Here is an 11,715-nt window from a genome sequence, read left to right as displayed (position 1 = left end):
CGCTCGCTCGCTCGCTCGCTCCCTCTCGGGAAGCTGCGAAAGTGCTTTGGCGGTTTGTCCATCCGCAGCTTCGGCTTTTCCAGTCCGGTGGCCCTTCCGGCCACCCCGTTAACCCCAGCTTTCCCTCCGCCTTCTTTCGATCAGAGATCGGCGGAGACCCTCGAAGTGCGCAAACTTGACACTCACCCTGACCGGTAAGGAAAGCGAGGGTGTGGGGGCCGCGATCAAAGAGGGCCCCGTCGGGAACGGCCAGAGTGCGGCCTGGGGCGTGGGAGCGCACCCAGACCCTGGCGCCCGGAGGCTAGGGGGCCGCGTGGAGAGGGCCTTGGGTCCGGGCATTTCCCTTCTCTTTGGTTACCATCATCTCTGTGTCTGGGGAAGTCGGCCTCCAGCTTGGGGAGCGGGAAACCGGAGTCAGGCCCGCCCCATGTGGTCTGCAGCGGGAGTTCTGGACCGGTCTGTCTTGCTCCCACCCAGACCCCAGTCCTGGCCCTGCGAGGGGATTACGCATGTTGCCGGGTAAGCGAAGGGGGTTTCCGTCTTCCTGGACTGGCGGACGTGCAGTCTTTCTTTTTTTTTTTTTTTTTTTTTAGTGTCGGGTATGCGTTCCCCCAAACCAACTGAAGGACTCAGCCGGGGCCTTCACTGTCTACCTCTTCCTGTGTAGTGAGGGTGAGACTTGCAATGAGCAATGTATGGGAGGGTCTGGATTAAAGACCTGGTTAGATGAGAGGCTCTTCGGGGAATCCAGACCAACCCTACTTCCGCTAGGGAAGTGCTGCCCAACTCCAGAGGAGGATTTGGGTAGTCTTTTCACACTCTAGGCCGCTCCATCCTCTAACTTGCGTGGTGAATCTCGGTAGCTCCCTGTCTTTGAGATAGCGTTGATATTGGTGGTGTTAGGGTGAAGGCCCCGTTTTAGGACTGAAGAAAAAGGCATGGGGCCAATAGCGACATTGATAGTCTTCTTTCCTTTGCATGAGAGGAGTACCTTTAATTTAAAGGAATGTATGTGTGTTTTGACATTATTTGGGATCTTTTGAGGGTCTCACATGCCTGATGTTTGCTGGCTTATAAAGCTACCCGGATTTCCGCATTGGCTGGTTTTCAGCCTGGGTTCATAGATTCATACCTCGTTAGAGTACTTAGAATTGTACAGTAGGCGGCTCTGCTGTAAGATTTTCATTTGGAATGCACCAGAAGAATCGGAGGATTTTTTGATTGTTGAGTACTTAATAGCTTACTCCTGCAAATAAAAATAATAGGGTGATATTAAGCACCTACCAAGCCTAACTCCAGCATTTTTCAAAACTAGATTTCACCTCCCATATTGGTAATTAAGATGCTGCTTTGACTGGAGCCATTTTTAGGTGTGTGTCACAGATGCACTGCAGCATCTTTTCTGGCTCACCCCAAATGCATTGATCCCCTAAAAAATTAGGAATAAATTGAACTTGAATTTTGTCTTTAGCATGTAGTCAAATAGTAATTCTCTCCTTTTCTGTAAGTGGATTTTCAGAATATAGCCTTTTTAAGTGATTTTGTTTGATCTGCTTAGCTTATGTGTGGCTGTTCTCCATTAGGTGACCTTTTACTATACACTGAGCACAGTAATAAGCCCTTTTCGTACATATTTTTTTTTTAATCTCCACAACAGACCTTTGAGGGAAGTGCTATTATGATCATCCCCATTTTCCAGATGAGGAAATGAAATCTGAGAGAGTAGGCTGACCAAGGTCACATAGCAGTTATTGGTGGTATTGTGTAGGTTCAATTCCATACTGTCTGAACCCAAAGGGGATGCTCTAAACCTTCAACCTGCTTTTTAAATTATAAACTACAGTAACTAAATAAGATAAAGCATTAACTAGTAGTTTTTCTTTAGCTTGACTAGTATATGAATATTGTTGCATGCTAAGGTTAAAGTGTTGAAAGTTGTAAAAATGGAATATATCCACTTTGGAGGTGGGGTAGAGGCTAATTTTTTTTGCGTCCTTTTCTATTTGAGTGCTTAGAGATAACTTAAAACTAACTCTACCATGTCATAGATATAATTTTTGAATTTGGGCATCTGATCTATATTATTGGTAGAATATTCCCTCATCTGTAAAATGGTGATGATAATAGGACTTCTCTCAAAGGGTTTTATAGGAGTAAAAAAAGATAATGGATAATGTATGTAAAGGGCTTATTACTATGCTTAGTGCATAGTAAAAGGTCAACTAATAATGGGGGGAGAATGGTAGGATATTAGTAGAAGAAAATACTCTCTTCCAAGCAATAAATAATCTGTAAATTCTCAGGGTGATGTATGTATTTCTTCAGGTACATAAGAAAATTTCACTTCCCCTTATCCCTGATATATCTATTTATATGCAGGATTTTGCTTCTTAGCGATTTCTTTATGCTCTACAGTAAATATCCCTGGGATGAGTATCTTGTTCGTAGCTGAAAATGCAGAAGTTCTGGTTCATTCCAGCCCCCGCTCTTCTTCTTACACCCACCCCACCCTCTTTACTGATAAAATGTCTTTGAAGATTATATTATATCCCTGTCTGCCTCCAAGTGCCACCCCTAAACACTGCTTCAGTTTGTTAGTTAGGTAACTTGTGTTTTAGATGCCATTTATGTCATATTTGTAAATGACAAGAATTGATCATTGGTAAAATGTTACGTAAGTTAGTACAGAATTGTATTCTTACAGTGAAGGAGATACAAAAGTTGTGTCTGAGTTATGACACACTTTCATTTCGGTAAAGCATGATTTTGTCATCTTATGAATAGGACAACACAATGAAAGCTTATCTCAGTCTATGTTAATTGTTGCTTACAAGTCTGAGAGTTACTGTGCTAGTTTTGTGAGTCATAACATTTTAAATTCCTCGCTAATCTCATTGATGCATGAGCCAGAACACCTTTGTGGATAAAAGCGTTCTATAGAGAGGGTAACTTTAGTAAATTTTCTATTTAAGAGACAGACCTAACTCTCTTGCCCTGGCTGGCCTCCAACTCCTGGGCTCAAGAGATTCTCCTGCCTCAGCCTCCCAAGTAGCTGGAATTAGAAGTGCCTACCATTGCTCCCAGCATTGTCAGTTACATTTCTAGTCCTTATTTTCCTCCAGATTATCAGAAAGCGTGTTTTGGGGCCTCTGACTACATGTATTTGCTGGCAAATCCAGTCAAACAAGGACTGTTACTTAGTTTCAACCGGAAATTTTTATCTGATTGGCAGACATGATTAGCTGATAACTAAGAGTCTGAACACAAGATTGCAATGAAATTATTATGTGAATTATAGTCAGTGTGATATACTCACCCTCTGTGGTGCTGCTATGTGCTCAACATTAAGGGAAGATGGGATATCATTTGAGGAGCACATCTAGTGTTAAAAAAACTACTGGGTATTATGTATGTAGCATACTACATAGCAATACGTACTACATACTATCTGGTAATTTTTCTATTTTCTGTGTTCTAATATTAGTTTGTTTTCCTCTGCTAGACTGTTTCCATGTCTTCATCACCTTGTATGGTGGTTGGCGTATACCTAGAGTTTATGTTATTGAATGAATGAGGGTGAGAAACACAAAAGAATAGACCTACAAGATTAACTGATAAGTATATTATTGGAGCAAAAGAAAACACTGTCAGGTTTTTTTTCTTTTACCTCTAAGAATAGTATCACAGGTAACTTCGAAGAGTTTGTGTTAAATAATATGCATTGTGAGATTTATTTACATCTGATTTTTAAAATTTTTAGCTTATTCAACAAAGATTAAAGATTCTTTTAATTTTGTAAGGCCCAGTGAATCAGAGCAATATGGCATTTGGTCCACTCCCAAGGTGTTCACAGCCTTAAGGATTAATGTTAAAAGTTATCTTGTAGTCTTTGGATTCATGCCAGAAGATAAAAAGGTGTATAAGAAGGTAAGAGAAATTTGGTGCAGAAAATTACAGATAGTACAGATTGAGTTCCTAGCTGATTATAAGTGAAGCTGTGATGGCTAAGAAAAATCAAGAATAATTGTGATTATTAATATTTCTTGAGCACTTACTATGCCATGTTACTAAACTAAGACTATTTTGTGAATGATCTATTTAAGTCCATATTGCAGAAAGCCTAAAAGGAAGAGATTTAAGTAATTTGCTCAAAGTTACTTCGCTTTTAAGTGGTAGAAATGGCATTTGAATTATTGATCCAGAGCCTGAGTGCCTAACTCAACTACATGGGTTTCCTAGTGGCCAGTATTTTCCAAACTTAAATCATTCACAATTTCTGCTTCGTCTCAAACCATCTGCCTGTTACTTAATATTTTTCTTCAATTCAACTTGCTGTCTTTTAATTAAATGAATTTAAAAGAATTTTTTTTTTTTTTTTTTTTTTTTAGATGGAGTCTCACTCCGTTGCCCAGGCTGGAGTGCAGTGGCGCTATCTTGGCTCACTGCAACCTCTCCCTCCTGGTTTCAAGTGATTCTCCTACCTCAGCTTCCTGAGTAGCTGGGATTACAGGTGCCTGCCATCACGCCTGGCTAATTTTTGTATTTTTAGTAGAGATGGGGTTTCACCATGTTGTCACACTGGTCTCGAACTCCTGACCTCATGATCCGCCCACCTTGGCCTCCCAAAGTGCTGGGATTACAGGCGTAAGCCACTGCATCCTGCCGTTTAAAAGGAAATTTTTATGATTATTTGGCGTTAGCTTCCCCCCAACATGTTTTAAAATAAGCATGATTTTACATAATTTTCTATGGATCACTTAAAATCATCCAGTATACTACCAGTCTTTGTATTCCACCCTTTGGGACATTACTGCTATAAGAAATGAATACTGGATAGGATCAGGCAACAGGTACAGTTAATGAAGGTCGAAAGCCTGGAATGGAATAGATTGATAAAATAGGAAATGGCAGCATTACAGGAATAGAGCTATGAATTAGAGTCTTAACTACATACTTGAGGCAACCATTTTCATGATAAACTGCAAAGGAGTAGTTTTATTTAGATAGAGAAATGTAATAGGATGTCTAGGACAGTCTATGGCAAGGGAAGAACAAGACAAAATAAGAAGGAAGTCACTATAGAAATCAGGGCAAAAGAGAATAATCTAAAAACAGGATTATTAAAGCTAAATGTAGCAGAGTTCAGAAAAATATGTGACAAGTAGTCTTTGGATTTGGCTGTGATATCCTTGGTGACCTTGAAATAATCTAGGTCAAGTTACAAAAGTGAAAAGTTAAAAGGGGGAAGAGGGAAAATCTCTTGATTTTTAGATATATTGAATACTCAAAGTGGACTCTAGACTAATTGTTTTAAAACCTAGGTTTAGTCCTTTTTGTCACTTTGTGCCAGCTGTTAATTTTGGGGCAAGTTAACCTGGCTTAAGTTTTAAATATATTGATTTATGATATAAGGATAATATCCATTTCCCCTATCTCAGAGGACTATTGCAAAGATTACATTTATGTATTTCTATATATCTTCTGAATTTAATATTCTTTGATATTACACAATATCAAGACATGAGTCTTGACCATATTTAAAGCAGAAAAGAGAACCACGAAAAGGGAAAATTAAAGATAAAGGGGAGGATAGGTTCCCTATAAGGTTGGAAGATCCCTTCTGAATAAATCTTGAGTCTGAAGGATAAGAGATGTATGCATGTATGTGGTTGGAGAATGGGTATCTAGATAAGTTAATAATTCATTTTTTCTTCCCTGTATGCCAGTTAACAAGCTGAAGGTACAGGGCTGCTATATATGGTTATGTAGCTTGTGTACTGCCCAAAGATGCTGGACTGAAGGAAGCAACAAGTCAGCCTGTGTTCTGCTTACAGAGTCCTGTGCCCTAGCTTAGGCCTCCCAGAGGAAACTGTTCCTCCACTTCTGTCTCCAAGGCATCAGCTCCTTGCCAAAAATGTCTGTATTTCCCCAGAAGGATGTATTTTTCCTAGTTACATAAAGGCCCTATGGAGAGCAATGGATGCTCTGAAAGACTCCTTAAGGAGACATATTAAGGATACATTTAGAACAACATCAAAAACAATTGGGAAATTGGAGAAATGGTCACTAAGGAACAAAAAGCTTTGAACATTTTGCCGAGATGGGTTAGGTGGTTGGGCAAGTACAGAATTCTAATTTATCCAGTGTACTTTAAAGATCTGTATTGTAGCTTATTAAATATTTTTATTAATCAAGAAACTATATTAAATATCATAGTTTATCGTATTTCAAAGAAGAGTGATAAAAGTAAAACAATACTTAACACAATTTAATCTTACCCAAAAACTTTGTAATTTTGGGGTTTAAATTAAAATTTAGATTTTTGGTCGTGTGGCTGGTAGTTTCATATATAAGTAACTTTTTAATGTTAGGTTTTATAATTAAAGCTATATAAATTTTATAGCTCTTAATTGAAGAAGCACAATAGGGAAGGTACACAGTTACTTCTGAAGGTTAGGAAAATGGAACAGAGGCATTTTATTTTGAAAACAGAGGACATTGAAAACAAAGGAGGCTTTAGACAGGTGAATTTTAAGTTTATATTTGGAAATTTGATTTGTGGTGTACAGTTCTGTAAGTTTTAGTATCTATGGATTTTTGTAGCCCCCACCACAACTAGGATACAGAATGTAGAAAGATAAAACATCTCCCAATTGTAGAACTAGAGTCTTCTGGCATTTTGGAGACAGGGAAATTCTCTTGAAGAAATAACTATTAAAGAGGGATGGAAAAAGCCAAGAATTGCCTACCCATGCTGATTGATTTGTTTTCTGATCAGAAAGAAAAAATATTTTGATTATACTGTTATGTTTATGACAAACTTGAACATAGAAGGAATGAAAGTAGGAGAAAGAAAAAGAAGGAGTTGGGTGTTGTGTCATGTGCCTGTGGTCTTAGCTACTTGGAAGGCTGAGGTGGGAGGATCTCTTGAGCCCAGGAGTTGTGGAGGGTAGCGCACTATGTTCTACATATGGACTGAGTGTCTGCACTAAATTCAGCATCAATAGGGTGTCCTGGGAGTGGAGGACTAACAGGTTGCCTGAGGAGAGGTGAACTGGTCCAGGTTGGCAACAGAGCAGATTAAAACTCCCATGCTGATCGATACTGGGATACCCACTGCACTTCAGCCTGGACAACATTAAGGTGACCCTGTTTCTTATTAAAAGCAAGAGGGTAGGGGAATTTTTATTTTATTTTATTTATTTATTTATTTATTTTGAGACAGAGTCTCTCTCTGTCGCCCAGGCTGGAGGCAGTGGTGCGATCTCGGCTCACTGCAACCTCTGCCTCCCAGGTTCAAGCAATTCTCCTGCCTCAGCTGCCCGAGTAGCTGGGATTACAGGTGTGTACCAGCACGCCTGGCTAATCTTTGTATTTTTAGTAGAGACAGGGTTTCACCATGTTGGCCAGGCTGGTCCCGAACTCCTGACCTCAAATGATCCACCTGCCTCGCCCTGCCAAAGTGCTGGGATTACAAGGCGTGAGCCACCGCGACTGGCTGGGGAATTTAAATAAAATAAAATAAAATAATAAGAGAAGGAAGGAGAGAAAGAAGGAAGGAAATAGGTTTACATGTCTTAAGATTGGATATTTCAGTGGTAGAAGAAGAGAGCCAATGATACGGAGGGATGTTAACCAATTCTCTACACTTAAAAAATTTAAAATTAATATTCTGACTTTTAAAAGCAACCCTTTGGTCATCCGAAAGATTAACCATAATTCATGATGCTAGATGAGCATCTTGGAGCAAGTACTTCTCTTTCACTCCCATAACATTCAACATACTTTGGCCTTGCAAAAAACAAAGTTCAGTTAACTGGATGGGATGGCATGTACTTGTAGTCATAGCTCCTCAGAAGGGTGAGGTAGGAGGGATCACTTGAGCTCAAGTTCAGGGTTGCAAAATGATGGCACTGCTGCACTCCAGCATGGGTGATAGAGTAAAACTCTTGAAAAGAAAAATAATAAATAAAGGTTGACTAAGAAATTATCTATGCTTTGGGCCTGAAGCGATGGCTCACCCTGTAATCCCAGCACTTTGGGAGGCCAAGGTGGGCAGATTACTTGAGGTTAGGAATTTGACACCAGCCTGGCCAACATGGTGAAACCCCGTTTCTACTAAAAATACAAAAGTTAGTCAGTTGTGGTGGCAGGCGCCTGTAACCCCAGCTACTCAGGAGGCTGAGGCAGGAGAATTGCTTGAGCCTGGGAGGCGGAGATCCTACCACTGCACTCTAGCCTGGGCAACAGAGCAAGACTCTGTCTCAAAAAAAAGAGAAGAACTTGGGTTTTTCTTTTTAATATATTAGTTTGCAAATATTGATTACCACTTAATAAGCTTTTGTTATGGACTTTACACTATTCTAAGAGCTTTATACACACTTCGTTAATTAAATCTTATAATAGTATTGGAGTAGATATTATAGCCCACCCAGGTGAGGAAGTAAAAAATTTGAGATTAAGTAATTTGCCTGTTGTCACCTAGCTACTAAATATTAGAGCTAGAATTTAAACAAAAACAGTTTTAAGAGAAACAGTTGTGTAATTTTAACAATTTTAAAATCCATAAGTTGTTAAAAAGAATGCCTTGGCAATCACCTCATTAAGTAATCGGTAGACAGAACAGCTGTACTTTTTAAGGACAGCAGTTTTTAGTACAGAAAATTTGATAGGTACATTTCTGTTCTGATTGTTAAGGCTTTATCCTACTCCGGAAACTTAATTCACATGTTTCAGTTTCCAAGAACAGCCTGAGCCCTTCCACTATCCTGATTAGAACTCCAACAGATTTATTTATATTACACTTTGTTTTTTAAAAAATGACCATTTTGGATGTTTTTGCTGAACTGCTATTTGTAGTAAAAGAATTCAACATATGGTGGTATTCTCAGTTTTACTATTATAGTGGCAAATGTACTCTTAAAATATTTGACCTTAGAATTACTAGTTCATTTTAACTACTAGAAATGGAAGAGACCTTATAAGTGGCCAATTCAACTTCTTACTCAAAGCAAGAATTATCTTTATAATATTTCTGACAGGCTTACCTTGCTTTTGCTTGGATCCATCTGATGATTAGTAGGTCACTACAGTCACCCCTTAACATTCACAAAGCATATATCCTAAGATCTTACAAATTTCCATATTTAGCATCAAACCTCTTCACTTTCTCCTTCCATGATCTACACTAGGATTTGGCCTCGTCTTCACTGCTGTTCCCCACCCTGCCCCCCTCCCTCAAGAAAGAAACGAATTTCTCTTTGTAAGGGTTATTGTATCCCCTAAAAGAAAACAAAGCTCTGGGCTTGGGGTCTCAGCATTAGGAGTGGTGAGGGATATCCAGGTTTATTTTCTAGATGCATACCTCATGGCATGTTAGTTACATTTTGTGCTTTAGCAAAATTACACGTTATTTCACAGCTCTTTGGGTTATTTGGCAAATTGTTAAAGTAATGCTATAAGTTTTAGTTTAATGTAACTTACTCACTTATAGATAAACTGAACAGTTTTTCCTTTGCATTCAGTCGTTTGTTTGTTAATGTTTGTCTTCATGAAGCCTGGAGTTGAGCATAATACTCTAAACATAGTGTGACAAACATAAAATTCAGTGGAACTGTTATGACTCCAAATCTGCGCATTAGATTTCTATTAAAATTTTATAAAGCAGTATTGTCACACTACTAGCTGTCACAGCTAGAACCTTTTTCACATGACAGTTTGGGTCTGTATTCTGCATTTATGAAATCCAGTTTCTGAACTGTTAATATGACTGTATAACTAATTGTTTAATTCTGCCTAGCATTCTAAGACCCTTAAAAATCTTGGTCATGGAATACATTGGTACTCCTTCAGATGTATATATTATTTCATATGCCATGTTTACTTTCCGAGTCTTTATTCAAGTTATTGACATGGAAAAGGACAGGGTCCAACATATCCAGGCTAAATTATTTCATATTGACTACATTCTTTTAAATATAAAATGATTTTCTACTTCAAACATTGTGTGATTCTCATTTGTATTAAGTTTATTTAAGGAGAAGTATGTAAATGACTAGTACTTTCAGTAGTCTGTTTAAAAAATCAAGTGGATTGAGGGAAGGAAGTGACTAAATTTTTTTAAGGTTTATATTTTGTGGATGCTGATTCACTTGGAACTAGGAGTGTGGTGAATATTTGGGCTTTTTTATTTTAAATGGGCAATTTAGTTAAAATTTGAGTGATAAACAAAATTCTGGTTTTTGAAGTTAATGCATCAGTCTCCCCTCATCATAGTTCAGGCTGCCATAGCAAAATAGTATAGACTGGATGGCTTAAAAAACAGAAATTTATTTCTGACAGTTTTGGAGGCTGGAAGTCTGAGATCAGGGTGCCAGCATAGTAGTTCTGGTGAGGACTCTTCCTAGCTTGCACACAGCCACCTTCTGACTGTATTCTCTAATGGAGAAGAGAGCAAGCTCTGGTATCTCTTTTTACAAGGGCACTAATCCCCTCATGGCCCGCACAACCTCATCGAAATCCAATTACCTCACCAAGGCCCCGTCTCCAAATATCAGCCCAGGGGATTTAGGGATTCAACATATGAGTGTCAGGGGGGCACCCATCAGTCCATCAGCACCCCTACCCCTTTACAATTTTTAGAGCTTTGATTTTTCTGCCTTTTTTTTTTTTTTTTTTGCAGGATCTCCCCCTGTTGCTTAGGCTGGAGTACAGTGGTGCTATCTTGGCTCACTGCAGCCTCTGCCTCCTGGATGCAAGCAATTCTCCTGCCTCACCCTCCCTAGTAGCTGAGACTACAGGTGCACGCCACCACACCCAGCTAATTTTTGTATTTTTAGTAGAGATAGTATTTTGCCATGTTGGCCAGGCTGGTCTCGAAGTCCTGACCTCAAGTGATTCACCTGCCTTGGCCTCCCAGAGTGTTAGGATTACAGACGTGAGCCACTGCACCTGGCCTGATTCTTATGTTTTTTACAAGTTACAAAAATAATACAAAGAATTAACATATTCCATCATTCAGATTCCCCTCTTGTTAATATTTTACCATATTTACTTTATTATTTTCTGTATAATATGCACATAGGCACACACACGCACTCTGTGCTTGGTTTTTAATGGCTGCTGTCTAGACCCCGTCATCACCAGGAACTTTAAATTTATTTCACAAGCTCTTATTCCTTACTTGTACTACAAAATGACATTTCTAGCAGCAAATCGATACATTTGGGGCATGTGTGTGTGTATGTATGTGTGTGTGTGTGTGTTTTGTTTTGACAAGGTCTCACTCTGTTACCCAGGCTAGAGTGCAGTGGTGCAATCATTGGCTCACTGTAGCCTCAACCGCCTAGGCTCAAGCGATCCTCCTGCTTCAGTCTCCTGGTTGGGACCACAGGCATGTGCCACCACACCTGGCTATTTTTTTGGTAGAGACAAGGTCTCTCCATGTTGCTCAGGCTGGTCTCAAACTCCATTGCTCAAGTTATCGTCCCACCTCTGCCTCCCAGAGTGCTGGGATTACAAGCATGAGCCACCATGCCCCACCAATACATTTGTTAATAGAGATGTTGCTGTGTTTTGTTGCTATTGTGTTTTATCTTTGATATCTTATTCTATATTGTAATGCAATACGTTTGATAATGAAAACATGAATCATTTAGGGTCTCTTAAGTGACATTTATTGTTTTACATTTCAGTTTGTTAATTTCTTAAAATGAA

At 39.2% G+C, this 11,715-nt stretch overlaps 1 protein-coding gene across 20 annotated transcripts in view; it reads left to right on the top strand.

Moving 5' to 3' along the window:
• Positions 1-5: 5 nt before the first annotated feature.
• The window catches only part of PRRC2C (proline rich coiled-coil 2C), a 108,123-nt gene continuing 96,413 nt past the window's right edge, over positions 6-11,715 (top strand). For 14 of the 20 annotated variants that reach the window (XM_054525470.2, XM_054525490.2, XM_024245684.3 and 11 more), the window contains exon 1: positions 6-194. The gene's annotated coding sequence lies outside the window, so the exon portion shown is untranslated. The remainder of the gene's footprint in view (positions 195-11,715) is intronic. The other 6 variants (XM_054525479.2, XM_024245693.3, XM_024245676.3 and 3 more) reach the window with 2 other exon arrangements.

This window comes from Pongo abelii, chromosome 1, assembly GCF_028885655.2.
Source record: "Pongo abelii isolate AG06213 chromosome 1, NHGRI_mPonAbe1-v2.0_pri, whole genome shotgun sequence".
Classification (NCBI taxonomy): Eukaryota; Metazoa; Chordata; class Mammalia; order Primates; family Hominidae; genus Pongo; species Pongo abelii.
The sequence above is the reverse complement of the archived record's forward strand: the minus strand, read 5'-3'. Positions and strand labels throughout refer to the sequence as shown.